Source organism: Myotis brandtii, unplaced genomic scaffold (genome assembly GCF_000412655.1).
Source record: "Myotis brandtii unplaced genomic scaffold, ASM41265v1 scaffold8, whole genome shotgun sequence".
Lineage (NCBI taxonomy): Eukaryota > Metazoa > Chordata > Mammalia > Chiroptera > Vespertilionidae > Myotis > Myotis brandtii.
The window spans coordinates 1894167-1919105 of record NW_005371219.1 but is presented as its reverse complement, the minus strand read 5'-3'; the positions used below and the strand labels follow the sequence as shown (position 1 = coordinate 1919105).

Genomic DNA, 24939 nt, shown 5'->3' with positions numbered 1-24939 from the left:
ATTTACACATGTGTGAGTGCCTAGTCAGTTCCCACAGGAGTGCATGACAAAATCAGAGGTGTATTTGGACATAAAGCAAAAGGCAGGGGCTTCAGCCAGTGAGCTGTCAGGCTGTGAGTTGAAGCCTGTGCAGAATTGCTTGCTTATCAGTGGCTGGAATAGTTTAAGGCCAAGATGATTTAAACTGGTGCACACAAGTATCAGGCATGTGTATTAGTCAGGATGGGCCAGTTACACTGCAGTAACAAATGACCCCACCATTTCAATGCCTTACAACAACAAAGGTTTTCTTTTTCTCTCGTTCTATAAATCCAATGTGGGTCTATTATAGTTCTGTGCCAGTGTATTCACTCCAGGACCAAAGGGGACAAAATAGTCTCAGTCAAGAACATTGCCAGTCATTGTGACTTCAGGGAAAGGATTAAATTTGTGAACCACTCACAATTTTGTAAAGCTTCTGCTTGGAAGAGATCTACATCACCATTCTCACCTTTCATTGACCAAAGCATGCCATGTGTCTACTAGTTCAAAGGGCAAGGACATAGAACCCCACAGGGAGGCGCCATGAGGACGAGTGATTTAGAGGCCATTAATCCAATCTATCATACCATGCCTTCCTTTTCATGGGAGAAAAACCAAGGGTTACTGTATATTACAAAGCCTTTGAAAGAAAATTCATCCTCTCTCCTCACCAATCCCAGCCACCCTCTCTTCCCTTACCCACATCTAATTGTTGTTGTACAAAGAAATCTTTCCTTTCAATTGTGCATTTGGGCAAAATTACAGGTTCCACTAAACAAAATCTTCCTTTCTAACTTATCCTGGGCAGAAACACATACAGGAGGCAGAATTCTAAGAATGAGCCCAACCCCTTCTCTTTTGAGCATAGATGGAACCTATTAATAATATATGATGGGATGGCATTCTTGTGACTAGGTTAAATTATGTGACAAAAAAAAACAAAAAAACAAACCCCCCCCCCCAAAAAAAAAACAGATTCTTTGGGTTGGCCTAATCTAATTTAATCCTTTAAAAGCATAGTGTTTCTTAGGCTAGAAGACAAGTCAGTGAGATTGGGAGCATGAGAAGGACTTGACCCACGTTCCTGGTTAGGAGATGGAGGGGCTACATGAGAAGGAATTCAGTCAGCTTCGGGATGCAGGCAGTGGCCCACAGCTAACAGCCAACAAAGAAATGGGGGCCTCAGATCTACAGCTCTCAGGACCTGGATTCTCCCAAAGCCTATATGAGCTTTGAAGCAGATTCTTCCCCCAAATCCTCCAGATCTGAAACCAGGCTGACTTTGGCCTTATAAGACCTTGAACAGAAAACCTAGTCCAGCTTGCCTAGAATATTGACCTACTGAACTATGAGATAATAAATGGGTGTTATTTTTTGCCATTACGTTCACGGTAATTTGTCATGCAGCAACAGAAAACTAATCCAACACCTAACCAGACTTATCGGCTGAAGTGTTCTGTTAAACAGTTAAATAATGACTCTTTCCAACCTTCAGAATGTGTGACATTAATTCTAATGAAAGGAGAGGACTTCCCAGGAGGAATAAGGGAGGAGGGTCAGTGATGGAAAAGCAGGACCCAAGGTGGGACAGACTGACCGGAAACACTGTGGCATTTACCTGCCCAGTGGCTGTGTGATGCCTGCGTGTGGCCGCCAACCTCACTAAAGGAAAGAAAGAGGCAAAGTGACTAGGATAAACTAAGAGTTGCCAAGTCACAAGTGAGAGGAATTTGGGCACAGCCAACTGATTTTCTTTCCAATTCTTGGTATATAGGTTGGAACAGAGAGGGGAGATTATAAAATTATTTAAAAGATGTCATGCCTCTTTGGCATTTTCCCAATGATAAATTCACATGATTACATGCAGAGAGTGCAGAAGCATTTATGTACTGCAGTAGAGGAAACACTGGGTGTTCACCTAACTTCCTTTTATTTCCTTTTCCTTGGCATCAAGGAAGACTGTAGTTCTCAAGCTCCCCTAGAAATTGGTTGGGGATATTTGATGAAGTTCTGGCCAATGGATGTAAGTAGAAATAATAGAAGTCACTTGCAGGCCACACTCTTAAAAAACATCCTGAGCCGATCTGCGGTTCTCTTGTCCCGGAAGAGGCCATGTGTTCAGGTGACAGGACCCTAGATGGAGGGAGCCTCGATCTCTGAGTCACTGGATGGAAGAAAGCCTCTACAGACATACACTGGACTTTGCAGGAGCCAGAAATAAGTATTTGTTTATTGAGGGGGGTGGGGTGAGGGTATATTCTTATTACAGCATAGCTTAATAATTCTATCTTATCCTGGATAATGTACATATAGTTTCTCATTTGATTTGATTTGACAGGTTTAGGCAGAATTTCTGTATCTGTGACTTTTTTGAATTTAGTATAACATTCAAGCATCACATAAGAACATTAACACAGTAATTAAATTTGAATATCAAATTTAATTACTGTTACAGGAATTCACATTCTTACACATCTGATATTTACACTTGATTTCTGTCTTACATAAAACAATGAGGAGCATATAAATCTTAAAATACACACATACACACCTCTATCTATGTAAATTCACACATACGTACATATTAATAATAGGAATCATGACAAACTAATGTTACTGCAATGCCATTTTAAAGTATACTTATCAGTAACTTCATCCCTGTCCCCCATCACCCTGACTTTCAAATCACAAAAAGGGTCTAACTCCCTGATCTGTTGAGCTTAATTTAAGCAATGCCAACCTGGAACAAGGACAAATTTAAAATGAAAACTAGCATTTGTTTAACACAGAGAAGGACTCACAATGAGAAGTAAAATTATTTTCCTGAATATTCAGAAAAGATGTTAACTATTTATAAACCAGGCTGTCTAACCCAATCACCCATTTTTCCATTTATCTGAAATGAATTTCCAAAGCCCTAAGAAGAGACAAAGGCTAATACGTATCTTTAATGTACAAGATTATAATTAACCTAATGTCTGTTTCAAATTTACTATTATCTATTAAAGAATAAATTATTTTACAGCCTTCTAATGTAGCTCTTAAGCTTTAAATCACTGACCATAACTAATAAGCAGCTTAATAGCAAGAATACCCTAAATAGAGCCACAGATCGCAATTTCCACTAAGCGTGAATCATCATCATTTTTAGCGCAAAGGCAATAGTGGATCTCTGTAATTACTGGCTGCATTTGGAATCACTTTTATTATTCCTGCACTGGCCCCATTTTAAAAAATCCGAAACAATGAATTGCATATAAAACTGGGCTTAGGATACCCTACAAAGTCTAATTGAAATCCATAAATTTTCTACTAGTATTCAGAATTATCTTGTTGCCAAAGAATTTCAGCTATTCAGAATTACCTTTGAAAGCACTTGCTTTGTCGAGAGCAATAAAGAGCATTTTACACTGCCAACTTTGGGGAGTGGATTCTGGAGCAAAATTATGTGGCTGGTTTCCTATTCATTCAGGATGTTACATCTCTACAGTAAACTGTTAATATGCAAAAAATAAATACAATGGAAAAGTCAAATTGAATATACCACCCATGAAGACTATTAAAATAGTACATATCTTTCCAAATCTCTCCCACACCCACCTGCACCCAGTGGATGTAATTCGGACCACAGCAGACCCTGCAACATCAGTATTAAATCTCCTTACTAAAAATGACAAAGGTGTGTCACCAAATTTACAAAAAAGGAACCATGAAAATTTTCTTACTTGTGTCTATGAGAACTGAACACAGGATGAGCCCTCCAAGTCATTCTAAGGAATGGCAATGCTATGAATATAACTTCCTGTGTACATTTAATAGTGAATGATTTAATAACTGCCTCTTAAAAATATTCTGTAATCACTGGAGTTCACATGAGCATATCTATGTAAAGTATGTATTACATCACATGGCTGAGCATGCAGTGTAATCATCCTATTAAAATCAAAGTTTCTATATACTTACTATGACTAATTTGCCTGATGTCCACAACGGAGGCTACAACTGTGAAACCAACAATCTATAATAATAAAAGGGTAATATGCTAATTAGACCAGACAAAGCCGGGGCCAGAGGTAAGCCGGTGCCAGCAGCCAGGGGAAGGAAGGCCTACTCTTGCACAAATTTTCATACATCGGGCCTCTATTTTTCTTATAATAAGACTGTGCCACTATAAGAAGTCTTTTTATAAGTTAAATGCATTATAAATTTCTAGTCACTGTAAAATGGCACCTTAAGGGCATTAGTGTGCTGTGAGTATCTTTATAATTTTAAATGTATCTTTTCTACTATCTTTAAAAAGAGTGCCCTGCTCTCCTTGGAATTTGCTTTCCTACTCTACACGTCTGCTTGTGTTTTACAGTCTCCTGGAATGCCTCCACTTCTCCCAACCCAGATCCAGACCGGACTCAAATGCCATTCTTTAGGCTATAAATTCCCAGATCACCCCATCCTGAAGAATTCATTCTCCTTATTTTAAACTCTTGGTTCATTTAAAATCTATCGCGATTTTCCATCTTTGCTGCCTTAGTTATCACTTACCTTATACATTTAATATTTCACAAATTTCTGTCTTTTCTTATCAACCACTAGAAGTTCATCAAGAGAGACCATAGATATGTATTGGAAGTATTAAAAAAAATTGACCCTAATTCTAAATACTTAACATTTGCATAATTTTAGAACTCAAGTTATTTATACCTAAATATTGTATATTTTGATCATTATATCCAATGTGGCTCCAAGCAATTTAAGCACACAAACACCGACACAAAGACTCCGTACATTCTTACAAAATTAAATTTTTGTACGCCTGTAGAAGTTCAGTTAAATTATAGAATTCTGACTTTGTTGCCATTAGAATTTTCCCCAGCAGTGGAGTCATATTTGCCATGGTGCTCTCATGTGGAATTGTCAAAACGTACATGCGTTTAAGCAAATCAATACTAGCAAAGGCCAAGTGGCACATCTTTCAACAGAGAAAAAGAATTTTGCAGCTAGAAGGAATGTGACTTCAAATCATGCTTTTGTCCTTTTATGATCTCAGGACTTTGGGTTAGCGGTTTAAAAAACCAGGATGAGGAAGTAGGGTTAGAATGACACCGGATCAGTGATTCTCAATCCGTGATCCTCAGAGTTACCCAGGCTTTGAGGGTGGGGGTTAGGGGGACTCCTGTTCCTTGCCCCAAGAACTTATACACACAAGCTACTTTTGACGATCTTTTTGGCTTTGGGATTTCTTATGAGATTTTGCCTCAAAAAGGGTTCTAAAAGAAAAAAACACACAAAACATTGCAAATCCCAGGCCTTTCACCTCTCACATGGCACATTTCTACAAATGCTCTCATTTCATAAAGCAGAAAACTCAGGCTGGAAAGGTGAAGAAGGGCTTGCCTCCCTCAGAGCCCAAATCTAAAGTAGCCAATGGCAGAACAGGGATCTGATCACCCTATTCACTTACAGCCATTCTCCCCAATCCTAGGTGCCGCAGGCCATCTCCACATGGTGACCGCCGGAGATCTGCCCTCCTCGCCCACATGCCGGTGCAGGCCAAGGACCTGCCCTGGGGAGTGTGATGGTTCATTTCATGTGTCTACTTGGCTTGGCTATGGTGCCTGGTCTAGATGCTGCTGCCAGGTATCTTTTGGATGTGATTAACATTTAAATCAGCAGACTTTGAATAAAGTCGATTACCCTGCATAATTATATGGGTGGGCCTCTTCCAACCTGTCAAAGTTCCTAAGAGAAAAGACTAAAGCCTCCCCCACTCCCACCCCCAAAAGAAGGAATTCTGCCTCCAGACTGCAACATCAACTCTTCTCTGGGTCTCCAGCCTGCCCTGCAGATTTCAGACTCACCAGCCCCTACAATTGTGTGAGTCAATTTCTTAAAACCTCTCTCTCTCTCTCTCTCTCTCTCTCTCTCTCTCACACACACACACACACACACACACACACACACACCCTTTTGTTCTGTTTCTCTTAGATAGGGCTCTTCCTGGTAGACCTGGAGTGACTCTGTCTCCTGCCACCCCTTCTGTTCTTGGGAACCCCGTAGTCTCCCTTCCCAATCTCAGCCTGAAAGCCTGCATTTGATCTCTTAAATGTTCCCTTTGCTTGATCAAAGGCAGGTCTACCATGAAGTTGAAGCCTCAGGGTTACTTACATGAGTTTTCTCAGGCCTTTTACCTAATTGTATATTCTGTTCCTTAAAAAAAGGCCCTCCTCAATTTTAAGAGCTTCATGCCTCATAAAACCTTGCTCCACCCTTGGGCTCAGTGGATTCGCTTGGGCCCTGCATTGGAGTCTGAACTCTAAATGTGCTTACCTTGCCAATGACAGCGCTTCCAGACTCCTTCCCTACTCAATGCCTGACCATTCCTGGGCCATGCTGCACCGCACAGCTGTATACCATGGGAAGCCAAATATAACTGTTCTTCCAATCTCGGCCCAAGAGAACGTCAGTTAACCTTTACTACCCAAAATCATAGAAGTTATCATAATAGGAAGGCCTCAGTGTGATGCTGCTAAACATTTAATAGCTGGCTCTCCAGGGGTCATGGGTTGGAAATATATGTAAACATACACATTCATATATTTATTATAAATTTTACTGCCATGAAGAATATGTAGCATACCATTTACAAAAGGATAATAAACTCTATAATATGCCTTATTGTAAATTACACTTTCCAATTGCCTCCCACAGAATGCTTCTGCTGACATGGACTAAATTCTTCTATATTATAATAATGAGTATAGTTCTGACATGAATGGTGGTTGATACGTTTGTATACATTAGTGAATAAGATGCAAATGGAGGCAAGTGTCCTTTTAGTGAGCATTCCATTCAGGGCAATATTGGCTGGGTGCGGGACCTTGGGGCTAAAGAGCTGAGTATCACATGGGCCTGCCTTCACATCTATGGCACTAAGCAGATAAAGCAGCAATTACCGTGCTAATAACATGAAATTATAATTAAATACTGCAATTTCAGGCAGAATATTTTAAATGCTTTGCCAAATTCACTCCTACAAGGTACATAATCATAACTGGCTATTATGACTTTAATGTAGATTTCCCATGTGGACTGGACTTTACTCACATAAACAAGATTAAAGCATTTTTCCAAAATATTAGGACAAAAATTAATTGAGCATTTTAGAGCCCAAAGAACCTCTCTAATCCCTAAATTTTTTAACACAGAAAAAAACTATTCTTTTTAAATCTTTGAAAGTTTAAAATTTCCTGGGATAATTGAAATATATATTCTGGTTTTGTTATATAGACTTCTCAAGCCAGAAAGGATCCACAGTGGGAGGCGGGGGTGGGGGGGGAAGGCAGACGTTTTATAAACAGAACACTCTTTAACAGGGCTGTAGTCAAAGATGGTAGTTTACAATTTTAAATAAGGCTAATTGTAAAGGAAAGTAGGTCAAGTTCAGACAGGGGTTAACTTGGAGATGTGTACCATGATTTTGTGGTTCTCAGAATAACACATCAAGACATTAAACAGCAGAAATTGCAAAGAAGTCTGATTATGCAAAATGTCCAGAGCTCAGAACCCAGAGCATGGCTCTCCTTCCAGGATTTGGGAAGCACTGGCCGGGCCCCACATCTCACTAACTCTTCAACTCCAGCCCAAGCCACTTTCCACGCCCACTCTCTTCCTTTCAGTTGGTGATGCTTAGCATTTACAACAAATCCTTTGTCTGCAAGGTCTGCATCTCACAGGTTGCCCTGCTTATTAAATCAGTTACACAATCCTCAACACTAACCACAAAGATTTAAAAACCAAACGAAACAAAAACAAAACCACAAGCCAGTTGTGGCTGAGGAGGCAGGGGTTGAGGCTGCCTGGCATGTCTCCAAGATGCCAACTAAAGGAAGGAGTTGGATGGCTCCAGAGGGCACTGCGGGCTGCTTCACTTCGTACTTCTCTACAGAAAGGAAATGAGAACTGACATGTCTATCACTTAGGAAAAGCTGTCTGCACCTGCCTCCTGCACACTGCACACTGCACACAGGCCCTGCTCCAAAGTAAATGCCAACAAGTACAATGTACGTGTGTGCGCTCATATTAATGCGATTCCTGCCCAAGTCACCTCTCTGTGTGGTTAAAAATATGAAATCAATTATTACTAAAGTGAAATCTCAAACATAGACAACAATTTCCCTTCCTGTGGCAAAGACTCTTAATATGTTTGTTGGATGGTTCTGTTTGTCATTTTTTTAAAAGCAGAACCTAAATGTCAGAAAAATATCTTTCTGTGTATGGTAAAGACTAACCCACTTTAAAGAAAAGCCTGCCATAAGAAAAAATTCTGAAGAATCCCAACTGTATATAGTATTTTTACTTTTATTGATTTTTTAGAGAGAGGAAGGGGGAGAAAGAGAGAGAAACACCAATCTGTTGCCTCCTGCATGCGCCCTGACTGGGAATCAAACCTGCCATCTCTTGGTGTATAGACCAACAAACTGAGCCACCCGGCCAGGGCTGATATTTTTAAATGTCCTCTCAACCCATCTCTAAAACTAATAAACCTTTTTTACTAATGTTATTCTTTTAAACACGCAATATAAATCATAAGTATCTCTGTTACCACTTTCATTGTATAAACTGGAAAAACCCTGAAAGAATTATTTCATGATAATATTCAAAACAACTTTACATTACAAAGCATTTATAAGTTCCCAACTTGTTTTTGTTGGATATTTTTAAATGTTCTAAGATGAGCATAGTACCAGCAAAATAAGTGAAATGAAAAGCATTAATATGCACTTTTACTCTGATGTGGAGACAAAGTAGGCAGGAAGTACAAAAGGTCCAATAAAGTCATGACTAATGAGTGTATCCAGCATTTTTTGAGTACTACCTTTGCTTTACGCAAAACTCCTGGAACCTTCCCATGATGTTATCTACAATGAAGCAATAATGACATTCAATGTTTCTGTGTATCTTAACATCACAAAGAAATAAGTTATTTGTGTGCATACGTCATAACTAAGACATTTTTTATACTACTAGCAGAATCAAATGTCCAATTCCAGAAGCTAAATCTACCTAAGTTAGATGTAAATTGGTATTCATCAAATTATTGGAATAAAGTCAAGAAAAGCTAGTCTTCAATAACAGTATAATACAAGAATAAGTAGTCCACTTTATGTGATAAGGTTATAAAAATAATACTCATGATATTTTTAAAACAGATGAAACATATGATTGCCAACTAAAAAAACTGATTTATTCAATTTGCATAAATATGGCTGCAAAAACTAATATTTTGCTAACAATTCTATTGCTAACATGCCTGTGAATAGATCTATCATTTTCATCTTTAATAATCGCTAACATTGAATACATATTTGATTAACTTATTGAGTGCTTACTACATACATATCAAGGACTATGCTAAGTGCTTGACATAAATTTTTCTCATTTAATCCTCAGAACAATCTTATGAGGAAGGAAACATTATCTTCCCTTTAGAGATAAGGAAAGAGTGGCTGACAAAGGTTAAGCCATCTGCCTGAGGTCATACAGATCAAAAGGGAGGGAGCCTCATGCATCTGACTTGAGAGCCTGGGATCCCATTAACTGAACGGTTTAGCACTTGTTTAGTTTGTTATTCTCTAGTAAATGCCATACAATGATGCTATGGATTTATGGTCATGGTTTCCAAACTTATTTAAAATGACTAATATGGACTGCTCCTAGATTTGCTAGAAAGTGAGCTCTTCACTAGGGATCACTGTCATTAGGCAACAATCTAGTTCCATCAGCTTCTGAGCAATTAGCCACCTCAAGTCTTAGATTGAAGCTCAGTTCCCAACCACATGTGATCCCGACTGACTTAAGCCCCAACAACATGACTTCATGTCAGGTGGTACAGCATGGATAAAGCTCCTTAGGTCAGTGTTATGGGCTGAACTGTGTCCCCTCCAAAATTACTATGTTGAAATCCTACCCTCCAGTGCCTTGGAAGGTGACTGTATTAAAGACAGGGTGCTTAGCCCAGGCAGTGTGGCTCAGTGGTTGAGCAATGACCCATGAATCAGGAGGTCAGGGTTGGATTCCAGATCAGGCACATGCCTGGGTTGCAGGCTCGATTCCCAGGTGGGGGCATGCAAGAGGCAGCTGCTCAATGATTCTCTCTCATCGTTGATGTTTCTATCCCTCTTTCCATACTGTTTTTCACAGGGGCTGCACCAGTCTGCATTCCCACCAACAGTACACTAGGGTTCCCTTTCCTCCACATCCTTGCCAGCACTTGTTGTTTGTTGACTTATTGATAGTGGCCTTTCTGACAGGTGTGAGGTGATATCTCATGTACTTTTTATTTGTATCTCCCTGATGATTAGTGACATTGAACATTTTTTCATATGTGTATTGGCCATCTGTATGTCCTCTTTGAAGAAGTGTCTATTCAGGTCCTCTGCCCATTTTTTAATTGGATTGTGTGTCTTCCTGGTGTTGAGTCATATAACTTCTTTATATTTTTTGGAAATTAACCCCTTATTGTATGTATCACTGGTGAATATGCTCTCCCATTCAGTGCATTCTTTTTTTCCAATTCTGGGAATATATCCTAAGAATCCCTAAACACCAATCAGAAAGAATATCTGCATCCCTATGTTTCTTCTAGCACTAGAGGCCCGGTGCATGAAATTCGTGCACAGGTGCAGTCCCTAGCCTGGCCAATGACCAAAGCATGAGTGCTTGACATGAAAGGGCAGGTCCCAGCTGACCTCTGGGCCCTGGGCAGCACCTGGGCCCCCAGGCCCTAATGCACCCCGCTCCTCCTGAGTCATGACACCCAAGTCCCCATGCGGAGGTGCGGTGAGCTCAGACGGACACCATGGGCCGGGATGCAGTGTGGGCCTCTGGGCTGCCCAGTGGTGCCACATGGAAGCCAGGCAGGCAGCGCACTCTCTCCTGGCCGGCCTCGCACACCAGCTCCTGTGGGAACCCATGGGGAGCCCGACCAGCCCCTGCAGTCCCAGTGGAGAGGTCGCACAGGTGTCGTCCTGGGGGAGGGTAGCAGGGGGAGTGAGAGTGAGCTCGGCAGACACCCCACATTCTCACCATACCTCCATCCCCATCATCCCCTCCCCCCGGTAGCCAGCGAGAGGTTCCAGTGCTTCACCGATGCCTGCCATGTTCAGCACCGCCCCCTAGTGGTCAGCACACGTCATAGCAAGCGGTTGAACTCCCACTTGAACTCCTGGTTGAGGGGACAATTTGCATATTAGATTTTTATTATATAGGATTATTTACAAAAGCCAGGATCTGGAAACAACCCAAGTGATGTTTTTACCTCTATCTCTGTCTCTAGTTTTTTCTCTGTCTCCATATCCTGAGCATGTGTGTGTGCACACACACACAAATACATCCACAGATTCATTTAAAATCTCTAGGAACTCACCCACTCCCTCCCCACAGCTATTTTTCACAACTGGAGAACAGACAAATCCCTTTACACAATGTTTTCAGGCAGAATTGCATGTGATGGGCTCCATGGGCTCTGGGGTCAGTACACCTGGATTCTAAAGGAGATCTGCTAACTGTGTGGCTTTGGACAAGCTACGTAAGCTCTTTGAGCTTCATTTTCCTAATTTAATAAACTGGGATGGCAAAAATAGCATCTCCCTCCGGGGCTGTTATGAGAATTGAGTGAAATAATGTGGTAAAGCAGTCAACACATAATATAAACTGTTACCACTATTATTATTCTACATATATCAAAGCCATTTTCTTAGGTTATATGTGAAGAGGCCTCCAACAGCAGGAAGCAACTCTAACTAAAAATAAGTAAATCTGGGTGGGAATGGAAAATAATATTTTAGCTTTCAAAACTCTACAGGGAGAGCAAGGGAGATGGCGCAAGCAGGAAGAGAAGTCCCCTCCAGCTGTGAAGAGGAATATCAAACATTCCTAAGTAATTAGCATCTGGTTGAATTAAGAATAAGTCTAATTTTCACCATTAATGAAATCAAAGCACAACAAAAGGTTTTCAGAAAACAAGCTGAGCTCACTGTTCTAGGAGCCCTTGCTTTTTCAATCTGCCAGCTTTCAAAAGAACACCATCACTCTCCCCTTTTCCCCACAAATCACTTTTAAAATACATATTATTTAGCATGTGAATCTCAAAAGAGCGATGTTGGTGGGGGGGAGGGGGAGGGGAGACAAAGATATCACACTTCCTGTGACAGAACAGGACTAATATGGTTCAGCAGTTCAAGCATGTTACTGTCAGTGTTTTAATAAACAACCATGAGAAGATCAGAAGATTCCATCCAACACTGTTTTCAAGGTAAGTCTATCAACAGAAGGGATCAGATTAATACACTGGCTCAAGCTGCGATGCCAAGAAATGGCAGTAAAATCTCTGATTTAAAATGACACAGCAATAAAACTCAAAGTGAATGGCACCAACCTAACTCCAGCTCTCCATCACCTCTCTGTAATGAAGTAGATCTCAAAAGAGTAATTACTTTGCATACCCTCTGGCTCAACTCTAATCTATAATGGATACAATATGCATATCCTGAATTTTTTCCTACTGTACAAGCCTAAACAAGCCAGAGGTGGGGTGAGTTTGTGTGAGCCCCAAGAGCAACTAATTCCATCCTTTCTTTAGATGCCTTATAAACGACAGTGACTAGAGCACAGACCTTGGATGCAATGAACAACTCACCAAATTAATGACTTTTTCTCTCACATTTAGGCAGAGTGACTTTTCACCTTAACCAGACCCTGTAGAAAGCGAGTCCCAGAATGCTCTCTGTTTTTTTAACGTAAAATATATTTTCTCTTCATAAAGATTAACCATGGTTTTATTACATCCTGGCTATGAAAATATTGCTGCTACTTAGTGCAGTACGGACTTTTGTCAATCAGGAGTTTCCCAGAGGAGCGCTTCATAACCCAGCAATGCTCCGTTCCCGTTGATACATGGTTCCTTTAAAGTGGCTACATCTTTACTGCATGATTGATGGCTAGCTTGGGGAACTTGGGATGCCTCCATTTCTGCAAACTCAGCTGAATTCGGCACCTGCTGTGGGTATGTTCTCCAGCCATGTACCATTCCTGTACCCCATCTTTAATCCTTGCTTCAGTGACCTTTTAAAAAAACCGTTCCATTTGACCTGTTAACAAATGTGTAAATGTAAACCAAAGATTTGTTATAATTATATTTCAACAGAGGCTTTCAGTTTTATGTGTGTTACACATTGGGCTGTTGTTTCTATGCAAAGCCAAACCTTCAAATTAAGATGAATGCCACTTCCATTTCTTTTATACGGGTTTTGAACTCAGCATGGCATCTGGCCCCATCTGTATTTCCACTGAAAGGCCTGGGAAGGGGCAGGGGCAGGAGGGAGCAGATGAGCTGATGGGGAGTGGGGGGCAGAGGGCAGTGAGTGGAAGAGTGGGAGGACGCTGTGAAAACAGTAAGATCAATAGGGATTCAAACTAACCCCTCACCCCCTTCAGAGTCTCTGCCCTCTGGTTCAAAACCAAAATGTCTGCACGAACCAGAAAACTAAACTGTGACCCACAACTATGTGACTGTTGCCTTTTGAGCAACAAGGATGTGATGCTAGTCCCCACATATCACAGCGGCCACTGCCTCTTCGTGCTTATAGTGACAGAGTGCAACTTCCAAAAAGCTGTCCACAGGGAGTCAACTGTAATACACAGGGGTGGGCAAAAGTAGGTAAATTAGCAGCCACCATTGCCTAAAAGATAAATCATAAGGAAGAATACAAAATAATAATAAGATGAATAATATAGATAAAAATACAATCATTAATAAACAAATAACATAAGAAGAAACTGTTTTTGCGTAGTCGCAACTGTAAACCTACTTTTGCCATATACCATGGCAATTGTCAAAGTGGTTATCAAACATAATGTCAAACATTATTCATGAAAGAAAGAACATGGAATGTAAAAGAATGTCAGGATGATCTGGGAGCAAGATTACAAAATTCCTCCTTTCACTTCTCAAGATATCATGTCATTGTTTACTTCACCTCAGCTATGTAAGGATGGTTTACTAGTAGAAAATCTCTTAATGTAAAACGTAACAATGCAATGCCCAGTAAGAAGAAGACTCAATTATTTTTAGTTGCTAAAAAGACATTTAGTAGCATCAACTATTCCCAATAAAAATGCCTAAAAATTAGGAAATCAAAGATGCCATTTTAACATCATGAATATCTTAAGATGGCAGCCAATAGCAGAATAACAACAAACCACCTGAGCATTGCCATTAGAATTTGGAATAAAACAAGGCTATGTCATTACTATTATTATTTAACACTGCTATATAAAATTCCAGCCAAAGCAATAAGACTAGAACACAGAAATAAAAGCTACAATTCCTGTAAAGTAGGTGATAAAATTATGTTGTCCATATGATTCTGTATATCATCAGAGCTTTCCCTTCTATCATGTGCCAAAATAAATTTGAAATGGATTAGAGTTAAAATAAAAAAATAATAGGAGATATAAGTAAGTAGTAACTGATTTTGGACTAGAGAAAGGATTTAAAAGGATAAAAGTAATCACAAAAATATAGGTTGATTACCTCTGTTTCTCTACTAAGAAAAAAAAAGAAAAACATAGGATGCAAATGACAAACTCAGCAAAATATTTTCTTTTCTTTTTTAAAAATATATTTTATTGATTTTTTTATAGAGAGGAAGGGAGAAGGATAGAGAGTTAGGAACATCAATGAGAGAGAAACATCGATCAGCTGCCTCTTACCCACCCCCTACTGGGGATGTGCCTGCAACCAAGGTACATGCCCTTGACTGGAATTGAACCTGGGACCCTTCAGTCCGCAGGCCGACACTCTATCCACTGAGCCAAACCAGTTAGGGCAGCAAAATATTTTCAATGGTTATACCAGGAAAAAAATTATATGTTGTTATTTAAAGAGCTTTTTGAAATTATGAAAAAATAATATCAACAGAATGGCAAGGACATGAACTAACAATTTAAGACAATGTGTTTGCATTGTGAATAACTTCACAATCATTAGGTTATATATAATGCTACAAGTATTAGCAAGAAGTTTTGAGTGACTACTTTGTGTCAGATAGTCTATGCATCCCTTTACATACACTGCCTCACTGATTCATCACAATAGCCTTCAGAAGTAGATAATGTTATACCCATTTAATAGATGAGGCAACTCTGATTTAGTAAGATTAAATAACCTGTCCAAGTAATTGATAAAAAGGAATTCATGCTCAATTCTATCTGAGACTGTACCTTCTATATTCCTTCAGTTTGGAGGAAATAACTAAGATTATTGATAAGGTGGAATATGTAAGAGTGTTTAAATTTTGGACATCCTCCCTCCCCGCTAAAATCTCATAAAACTCTTAAGGTATACCCACATTCCCCAGAAAAAACATCTCTACAACCTCTGTGCAATAAAGATTATTTTCCTTAACATGTAAAGAACTCTTGCTAAGCAACTGAAAGAAGTCTGACACCAATAGAAAAAAACAGGCAAGCAGCATGAACAGACAATACATAAATATAAAAAGCCACTAATATGAAATTATCTCAACTGGTACTCTAAGAAAACTAATTTGAAGAATGATGAAATACTATTTCTCAAACACATTTTCAAATATAAAGTATAATCTATATATATATATAAGGCTAATATGCAAACTGTCCCCTCGGGAGTTTGACCAGGAGACCGGGAGTTCGATCTCTTGCTATGACATGTGCTGACCACCAGAGGGCAGCATGGAATGAAGGAAGGCCCCAGCCGGTAGCCGGCAGCCAGAGAAGGAAGGCCCCGGACGGCAGCCTGAAGGCCCAGATCAGCCTTGATCACCAGCCAGGCCTAGGGACCCTACCCGTGCATGAATTTCGTGCACTGGGCCTCTAGTAATCAATAATAGCATGGGTAAGGTTTCAACCCAATAAAATAATTAAATTAATTATGGCACTAAACTAAGAATATGTCTTAGTATTAAAATCATTTTAAGTGATATCTGCCAATCTGCCAGCATAGGAATAACCTTCCCTTATCCACTTACAATGTAATACCAGATCTGTGTAAATGTACAAGACAGATATTTGTACATATAAGTGATTTTATAGAAATACAGTGTAGTGTTAGAAATTATGATACAGACTTTTAAAATTCCTAATTGATCTGCTTCATTGTTCTCCAAATTTTCTCAACTGTTACTTTTCAATCAGAAATATTTTCAATTTTTTATTACAAACATAATGATTTGTTCATTCAATAAGAACACCTTAAATCAAAGTTCTTTTAGAATTTACAAAGCAACTTCATAAACATTATTCCACTTAATTCATACTGTAACACTTTGAGATAGATACTGGCACCATTTCACAGAAGAAATAACTTCTCTTAAACTAATATGATCACACTTCTTAAGTCTTCCAAAGATAAGACAAAGGAAAGGGTTCACAGATAGGTAAGGGGTCCTTACATCTAAAATAAAACTTTAAGTCATAAGCATGGCTGACAGACAACTCTAAACAATGTCAGTAATAAAATACTCCTCCCTGAAAACAATCTTTCACTGGCTTAAATTCTCATTGCCACAGTTACAGTTGAGTTTTGATGGTATGTGTGTGTATTTGCGTCAAATTAGCATCTTTTTATCGCCTGTCCTTGAATAAGCATTGAGATCTACAGGGGAATTAATTCAGGAAACTCCTAAGTTATAGAGTTGGATCAATCCACAGACTTGGTGACAACAGTCCTTTTCAAGAACAAGTTTGTAAAAGTGGTCATGTCTCCCCCACGGTACTACATATTCCTAAGTTTAACTATAGATGTGAAGTAAACAACACCAGCACCATGATTTAACAAAGCAACGAAACAAAACTCCAGTTACTTAAATTCTATTATTCTTATGTGACCACTTGGAGTTTTATTTGTGTTGAAAATTCAAGAGAGTGAAATAATACAAAGTGAAAGGTATACTGCTTTACTTTGATTAAATGCAAAGTCTATTTCATAGATGAAATATTTTTACTTAATTTAAATGCTTTAAACTTGAAATATATTCTTTATTTTAATTGTTCATTGCTTTAAAACTAAAGAAGATATCAAGAAAATAATTACTGTGTATAATTCCTTGACTATTATTTAAAATAATTTTGTCAAGTAGAGGTGGATGTTATAAAAGGATACACTTTTGGTGTGAGATACAGTAGATACACTTCTAAACTTATTATAAAGTTATCCTATGTTCTAAGGAAAACACCTTATAACTTGAAAAATCTGCTCATATGATTTCGGTAAACAAAGAATATATATATAAATTATTTTCCTTATCTTTCTGACATGTTCCAAATGAAATGTATCTATTTTTTATATTTATAACTTTACAGAAACAAAACAGTAAGGTTATTAGAACTCATTAGACCATTTATTTCCATTAGAAGCAGTAATGAAAACTCTTTAAACTATTAGATGTCACTTAGTCTGAACATAAGAGAGATTGTATGTGAAATTCCTCTTGGCATGATCCACACTTATTTGCCCTTAATCATTTTTATATTGATTGAAAACAAGGATTCCCTTCCTCCACTTCCCAGGCCTCTTCAAGTCCAAATTAGTGGTTGATCTGAAATAGCATTTTTTTCCCATAGCACTTAGAAAATAGCTGTTAAAAGCCTTTTAACAAAAGTGCTAAGAGTAGTAATAATAAGCCTTAGTTATACCCAGTGACTTGATGGTGTTTCTGCAAACGTCATGACCTTGAGAAGCTATGACGATCATGGTTCCCGGTGAACTTCCCCTCACCACAAGCAATGTTCTTCCACATATCTTAGGATACTCCTTATTTATGTCAAGGACTAGCCCTGGCTGAGTCCATGTCATCTCAGTCACCTTACTTCAAGAAAATTCATTTCAGAACATATTTCTGGTCAACCAGAATCTGAGCACTTACATCATCTAAAAAAATTTTTTTACCAAAATCGCCCAGCCAGCATGGCCCAATGGTTGAGCATCAACCTATGACCCAGGAGGTCAGGGATGATTCCCAGTCAGGGCTCATGCCCTGGTTGCAGTTGCGGGCTTGATCCCCAATAGGGGGCAGGCAGGAGGCAGCCAATCAATGATTCTCTCTCATCACTGATATTTCTATCTCTCTCTCCCTCTCCCTTCCTCTTTGAAATCAATAAAAATATATTTTTAAACAATGTTATTTCTTATTTTTCATGGTATACCTTAGACAACTACCTAAGAGCTGACAAGGGTAATGAGGGCATCCTTAATGCTACCTCTGTTTTTAGCATTTTTTTTTTTTCACTCAAAAGTAAGGATGAAAGAATGAGCACAACTATGACTTCATGAAGACCTGAGATGGCAATGTAGGAAAGAGCTTTCAAAGCATAGGGCAAGCCAATGAAAAGCCGAAGAACACCATGAGACTCCCCAAATCCAGATTAACCCATCAAGTGCTGCAGCTTACTAATAGCTGGGCACAATTTACCTAATTCATCTCCTTTAGGGCCACAGTCACCTTTACACTAATTATCTATTCGGAGAGTCCAAGATTAGTGCCTTGCTCTTTACAAATACATAAGGAATTGCCTTTTTTGTTTTGAAAAGCCTGTTGAGGAATTCCATATTAGCAACATGGATACACACCAAGAGCATATTTTTAAGGGTTCATAAGTATGAAAAGGATTTAAAATATCATAAAATCTAAAACCAGTTTGTCAAACCAGAAAAAAATACTCATTTTATTGTCAGATTCTGTTTTCCATTTCACATATTATTGAATGTCATTACTCTTAATTGTCTGATTTGATTCTAAATTACTTTAGCTGTTTACCCCAAACAGGATCCACCTTAGAAGAAGGAAGGCTTGCCACTACTCAAGATGCTCTAAAGAGTGTCCTGCAGGTGTCAGTTTTAGAAATGTTTTGAGTAACTGAAACACTTCATTGACCCAGTGAGCTAATTTTGAATATCTAGATTCTGAAATGTTTATATATTTTTTAATTTAATCTTCACCCAAAGATATATTTTTATTGATTTTTAGAAAGAGAGGAAGGGAGATAGAAACATTGTTCAGTTGCCTCCCAGACATGCCCCAACATATTCCGGTTTCTCTTATCCTTAAAAAAAAACACATACAAATCCACAAAACTCTTCCCTCCTTTCTCCAGCTGTAGCCTCAGTTCTACCTTCTCAGCCCAATTTTGTTTAAAAAATTGTCTGGTGCATACAGGAAATGAAATATTATTCAATGCTCAAAAAAATGAGTTATTCAACTGTAATTGAAAAAATAAAATAAAATAAGAAATGAGTTATCAAGCTATGGAAATACATGGAGGAAACTTAAGTGCATATTACTAAGAAAATTAGCCAATCTGAAAAGGCTACATACTGTGTGATTCCAACTATATATCATTCTGGAAAAGGTAAAACTATGGAGAGAATAAATAAATAATTTGTGGGGGAGGGGGAGGGCAGACAAAGAGGATTTTAGGGTGAAAATACTCTGTGTGATGACATAATGGTAGTAACATGTCATTATACATTTTTCCAAATCCACAGAATGCACAATCCCAAGAGTGAGCCCTAATGTAAGCTATGGACTTTATAGATGATTATAATCTGATAATGTAGGTTTGATGGGGGAACTCAAGAAATTAAAAATGTTTAGCTGGGGTATATAGTTAAATGTGCCCTCTTAAGCTGGCAGTCAGACATTCCTCTGGCAGCCTGGGAGCCCTCGGGGGATATCCTCCTGCCAGCTTAGGCCTGCTCCCCAGGGGATCGGACCTAAGCTGGCAGTCAGACATCCTTCTGACAGCCCAGGAACCCTAAGACGCAGTCGGTCATCCTTAGCGCTGCCGAGGAGGCAGGAGAGGCTCCCGCCACCACCACTGTCAGCCTGGCTTGTGGCTGAGCAGAGCTCCCTCTGTGGGAGCGCACTGACCACCAGGGGGCAGCTCCTATGTTGAGCGTCTGCCCCCTGGTGGTCAGTGTGCATTAGGGTCAATTGGCATATTACCCTTTTATTATATAGAATAGGCTTGGCAATTAATGCACGTAGAAAGGTATTGTTTCAGGAACTGGAATGTATGATTGGACCTGCCCTGACTTCAGGAGACACGATGCAATTCAACTTGTGTGCCCCAGGAGGACTGTAAGCAACCATGACAGTATCTGAGTCATTCTGCTCCAAGGAGAGGACATCCACCACCCAGGATGCAGAGAAAGAACCCAAGTTCCTTGATGGCAAGGCTTCACCGGTCAGCAAGTGAATGGGGTGCTCAGAAATTCACAGGACTGCAGCTTTTATCTGATTAACCTTTTCCCTGAAATCCAAATCTCTTACCTACTTTTTCCTGAATTCCAAACCCTTTACCTACACTTTTCTTCTCCTTATAAAGAGTTGGCTTGAGATAAGATGTAAGATGGTCATTTAAGGGTATGTAACGTGCTGTCCTCTCAGATTGCCGGCCATCTGAATAAAGTGCCCATAAAGATTCAATCCTTATCTCTACTTATTGGTTCTGGTAGTGACAGCATGAAAACTGGCTTTTCCGGTTTCAGGCTGATCCATTGTCATAAATGTATCACTCTGATGGGGGATGCTGATAATGGGTGAGACTATGCATGTGTGGGGCAGACCGTATATAGTAACTCTCTGTACCTTCCTCTCAATTTGCTGTGAACCTAAAACTGCTCTAAAAAAAAAAAAAAAAAAAGTCTTACAAGCACCAAAAGAGATTGTGTTCCCTGTTCATCACCTAAACCTGCTATTTCAGAGGTCCCCAATAGTTTGCTACTTCCTATGAGTGCACTTTAGTTCTTGTCCTACTGGACCACTAGGTGCCCTCCTGACCAGTCCCTTTTCCTTAAAGCCTCACTGTTTGCACCGGCTCCCAGAACACCACTTTTACCTACCTCTACCCTACCTCTCCACTCCCTTTTGCGCCCCACTGGGTTCTTCTTCATCAGCTTCATCTCCTAAATCCTGGTGTTCCCCAGCATCCTGTCCTGGTCCTTTCTCTCTTCTCCCTCAACAGCCCATTCATATTCATGGTTGCAATGTGCTGATGTCTCCCAAATCTAGACCTTCTGTCCCAGAATCTCTCCTCTGCTCCACTGCCAAATTTCCAACTGCCACTATTCCAAGGGCAGAGAGTATATGTTTAAAACTGAAAGCAACATCTTTCTTCTATCTGTTCTTCTCCTGGTCCCCTACCTCAGGGAATGGCATTGCAATCCTAAACCAGAAATCTGCAAGTCATCCTCACCTCTCTCCCCTCTGACCCCTGTCATCTAAACAATCATCAGGTTCTGTCCATTCTGTCATTCAATCACCTCCATTGTTCCTCTCCCACTGTTACCACACAGTCCAGGCTGTGGGCAAATTTCTCCTGACACTTCAGTGATTTCCTAATTGTTTACCCTGCCTCTGGCCAGGATCCATCAATAGCTCCCCTTCTTGGATACACTCCAAACTCCTAACTAGGACAGGGCCATCCAAGATCAGCCACTGTCCGTCTATCCATCTCTTGCCACTTCCTCCCAGCATTCTGTGCTCCAGCCAGGCTAAATTTCTTTAAATTCCTGTTGCATGCTAAACTCCCTCCCTTTCTGGCTTTTGCACACACTGTCCCTTCCGACTAGAACATCTGTCTCCTAGGACCCTCTTCTTCTTCAGGCTAAACCCACACAACCTTCAGTTCTCAGATGAAGTACCAGGTCTGGAAAGTCTGCCTTGACTTCACCTTCCTGCAAACTAGGCTGGATGCACGTGTCCATGGTAGCATTTCCCCATCATAGCAGTCATCACACAATCATTATCGTTCATTCCCTTTAGGTCTTTCCTGCTAGAATCCAAGTCCCTCGAGGGCAAGGCTTCTGCATCCCGCCAACCACAGTAAGCTGGAGCCTAGCAGAAGGCTTTGGCAGAGAGAAGCTTGGTAAAGTAATTCAATGATGTATGGAAAGCTTTGCCTAATCCCTGCGCTATGAAAACACTTTATCCTCATCTCACTAAGGTAGCAATCACCACAGGCAGAGTAGCTAAATACAGAGCAGGAGAGGGACGAGAGTCCAGGTGCTATTTCCCAGCTCCTGGTTTTCAGACTTCCTTTGTATAACAAAGCGAAACTTACTTTTAATTTACATTTTAACTCACCCCAGGAGGGGGAAGTGGCAATTGATGATAAGATTTAAGAAACATACCACTATAGCACAGGAATGTCACCTTAGCAAATCCTAAATCCTACAGTCTTGGGAAAATCTCTCAACTTTCTTTCCTCTGAAAGATTCGCTATTCCTGCCTTGATTGCCCTTTGTATAACTCACTTTCAAGCCATCTAATATTCTCATCAAAGTGCAAAAAATCACAGGGACCAAGATGCAAATGCCCATAAAGGAAAGAAAGGAAAGGCGAGGCCTTCTCTAACAAGTAGAATTCCAAATGTGTATAATGAACTCTACACATTCAGATCATGACAGAGCCAAGGAACCTGGAGAAATTATAACATAGATCACATTTTAAAGAAGAAGTTCTAGCATTGTTTGCCAAAACATAAGCTGCATCAGAAAACAAATTCTGAAAGAATTAAAAATGCAAAACTTAATAAGCCAACTCAGAATGGCCAATATGATCTGATACTATACACGTGTATGCTCAGTTTGGGTACATTAATCATATTTTAGTTTCAATTTCAGTGTTTGTTTTTCTTGTAACAAATATGTAAACATGCACTAACAGAATATTTTTTACAATAAAATTTGTCAGCTCCATTTTTTTTTTTGGTCCCCATTACATATGTACAGAACGTGAATGGGAGTCTATCTTTATTTTTCAAACATTATTGTTAGGGGATTTATATAGACGCTGACTGAAACAATTATTTACATGGAAAATAAATGGCATCACAATGCGAGGTGAAGTTTTCTTCTATAAATTGCACTCACTCAAATGCATGGCCATATTATGCATTGATCTGGGCAGGAATCCACAGTCCACAGCCTATGCCCAGATATTTCATGTCCTCGGAATCAACCTTCTTCCACTGAGGAATCTTCTTCAGTTTCTATGTTTGATATCTAGGCTTGTCGTTTTAAGTATCATTATCCAAATGTGTTATTTCCAATACACCACTCTCACCTCCAACACTACTGCCCCCAGCCTTTGCCTTCCCAGTCCCATTACATATTTCTTTTCCTGAAGAATAAGCAAGTCCTAATGACACCCCTTGTTCTCTGCCTCCCTTTCTGGCCAGGACTTGAACTTACCATGAGCCCAGGCACTCACATTCTCTCAACCTAAGCCTACCTCACATCCTGGGCTAGAAGTCAAAATAGTCTGACCTTGAACTCCTTTGACCTGCTGACTCCAGAAATGAGCTGTTACACTGATGGTCAAGTCCCTCTATTCACATTTAGACATAACTCTAACTCTACCAGTCTGGAAAGTTATGCTCTCCTCTCCATTCCCCTGCTTTGCGCACACATCAGTAACAGTCAGAGTGGGTAACTGGAACGTGTCTAATTTGAGGCAAACTGTCCTCCAAACCTGTCTTCTATATAGTTTTTATAAAACAAATTTAGACACAAGCAGGTTATGTGAATTGCCTATCCGTTTTGCAAAATAACACATGGATAATGTTAAATCCTTTATTCTAGTCCACCCTAGATACTGTTACCTACTTTTTGCTTGAACTTCCTTAAATCCCAGACATTATGACCTGTACTCATGACTATAAAAAAGCAATGTGTGTGCCCAGGATGAGCACACATTTGGATGATCGGCATTTCCCTGGGAGGGTGCTGTGTAAGAGCCCCCCAGAGGGGGGAGGGGGGCTCTCTCTGCCTTGATTTTCCAGCTGAGGTGCCCTTATCCTGGGTAACACCTGGCAGGCTGGATCACCTGTGCTGCCTCCTCTCCTCTACCTTTTAAGTCAGGACCCTCTACCTAGAGGGCTGGAGAAACCCAAATGGAACAGATTCCGCTGGAGGCAGAACTCTGGTGTGAAATAAGACCTTCTGTTACTTAACTATTCAACGCCCAAATCCACATTTCTGCCTTCAGCACAGAGCAGCTGCCAATACTTCTGGCTCCTTTCCTGAGGCTCCCTGCCCAGGGAATTCCTCACTGGGTCCTGAAAATCACACCTCCTTGTGCTGTGTCCTTCTCTCGCAAACGCAAGGCCGCTCAGACTTTCTACAAGTGGCAGTCGGACCTTCTTCACCTTTTCAGGATTGCTCTACACCAAACTGGTGACTCAGCACAGTCGTCACAGCTCACGCTCGGTGGCCCCATGCCACCCAGTCTTCAGCACCTAGTACCTCCCTACCCTTAAACTGAAAAAATGTATCCCAAGTGGACTCACATGTGTTCTGCTAACTTTTCCACCAGAATATCCAGGTCCCTGTTCACTTTTCAAATGTGCAGCAGTGCTAGGGTTTGGTTTTACGGGATTGAGGACAACAGAGCATGATTCTCACTCTTCCAAGAAAAGAGTGCGCCAATTTGCCTTGGGAGTGTCTCCAAAAGGTAAGGAGAAGAAAGAGGAAAAGGAAGGCGGGAAATAATGTAGACGTTAGCCATTCTCCGGGTACCCTTCAGACGCCAACTCTACAACAGGGTATCAGGATTGCCTGTGCTTTTGGAGAAGCACCTTGAGTCCAGTTCCTGACAGGTGAGCACGGGAGATCACACGGAGACTTGGCCCTCGTTTAGAATTAACACCTGGGTCCAAGATCTAGTTAAACCGCTAGACACCAGGAAGGAAGGAATAAAGAGCGAATATAGAAAGAACGTAGAAGAGAACCTCAAATACCCAAAGCATTCCTGCCTCCCCACAGTCACCTGGAGTGGGCTGACAAGCCTGGGCTGGAGCGGCTGGGCCGCGCCCCCTCCC

At 40.2% G+C, this 24939-nt stretch overlaps 1 protein-coding gene across 1 annotated transcript in view; it reads right to left on the bottom strand.

The window, feature by feature from the left end:
* SAMD5 (sterile alpha motif domain containing 5) overlaps nucleotides 1-24939 on the bottom strand; it is a 41012-nt gene that overhangs the window by 15042 nt on the left and 1031 nt on the right. The gene's annotated exons all lie outside the window — the stretch shown is intronic.